This window comes from Rhea americana, unplaced genomic scaffold (genome assembly GCF_003343005.1).
Source record: "Rhea americana isolate MKP2758 unplaced genomic scaffold, rheAme1 scaffold_191, whole genome shotgun sequence".
Lineage (NCBI taxonomy): Eukaryota > Metazoa > Chordata > Aves > Rheiformes > Rheidae > Rhea > Rhea americana.
In genome coordinates this window covers 553,411-554,952 of record NW_028186050.1, presented here as the reverse complement: position 1 = coordinate 554,952, position 1,542 = coordinate 553,411, and positions in this window count along the sequence as shown.

Sequence of the window (1,542 nt, the reverse complement as noted above, 5' to 3'; positions counted from 1 at the left end):
TTTTTTTGTAATGCCCAATGCCTCTGACGTGCTTTTCTCATGAACCCTGAGTTACCCGCTGGGTTAGAGATCTGCTGGCACAAAAGGAAATTCAAGTCCCGAATGACTTTCTGAATAAAAGCAGCTCTGTGGAGGACAAACTCAAGCCACGTAGAGGATTTTCCTGCCTTAGACCRTTAGCAATTCAAGGAGAAGTGCTGTTGGGCCGTGAATGTACCAACACACAATATTGCAGCACACGGAAATAATCTCACCATCACGCCTGCTGCCCTGTCCAGCATGGTGCCGGGCGGAAGAGCCAGGATCCCACGGGTGCCGGTGGGAGAGCTGGGCTCCCGTGGGTGCCGGTGGAAGTGCCAGGCTCCCGCAGGCACCAGGCAGGAGAGCCGGGCTCCCCCGGGCGCTGGTGGAAGAGCCGGGCTCCCACAAGTGCCAGGCGGGAGAGCCGGGCCGCCGGGGCACACGGCAGCGCGCCGGCCGCAGCAGCGCCAGCCCCACGCCGGGCCGGGTTGCGGAGCCGCGGTAATAAATAAGCAGCCAAGCACTGCGCCTTGACAAGGCTGGGGCACCCCGGGGATTTGTAACGGGATACGGAGGCTCTCACCTCCGGGTCTCTGCCTCCCGTTCCAGATCCGGCCCAGCGCGGAAGTGGCCAGAGGTCGTTCCCGGGCTCGGTCGCCCGCGGGAAGGCATCGGTGGCCTCATTTCTCTGATTCCTCGAGCAAGCCTGGGTGGACGTCGGGGCTGCTTTGGTTTTTAAGACCCGCGGTAGCGCAGCCCCCGCCTGCCCGGCCGGGCGCCCTGCGGGCCCGGCGGCGGGCGCTGCGGCGCGGGGCGCGGAGCGGAGCGGGCCGGAGGCGCGAGAGCGGCCGAGCTGCCCGCCAGCCGCCCGGGCGGCGCGTGCCCTGCCCGGGATCCCGCCAGGTTCCCCAGGGAAAACRGCACCGGGCTTTTTTCCACATTGTTCCCGGTGGCTGGGCACTTCCTGCCCCTCTCCAGCATCGCGTGGAAGGGGAGCGGGAGGAAAACGGAACCTGGGGTTTTTTTATTATTATTATTATTTTCCTTCCTTTCGCAGTTTCTCTGCGATCACAAAAAGCCAGATTGCGGCGAATTTTCCTGCCTCCGTTCACACGGGCCCGGCGCGAGGGCACAGGAATTCCTCTGCGAGGGGCCGCGGGCGGCGCGGCGGAGCTGGCGGCGCGGGCGAGCTGCGTCTGCGCCTGCCCCGTCGCTGCCCCGAGCGCGGCGCGGAGCCCACCGAGGGCACCCGGCTCCGGGCGCCCACCACCGCCTAATTCCTCCCGGTTCAGCTTTCACTTGCTTTCCCTTAGTAAGGACATTCTTTTTCTCTTTACCAACTGCAAAGCTGAGGAAACCTAATGCCAGTATTAAGGAAAATACTTTTCAAATTATCCTTTAGTTCCAACAGCTTAGTGTCCTTACCCCCGCTTAGTGTGGAGTTTCAGCCTCATCTGTTTGCAGCGGGAGAGCCGCCGCGGCTGGGAGCCGCGGGACCCCTCGCGCGCCGACGGCCGCTGC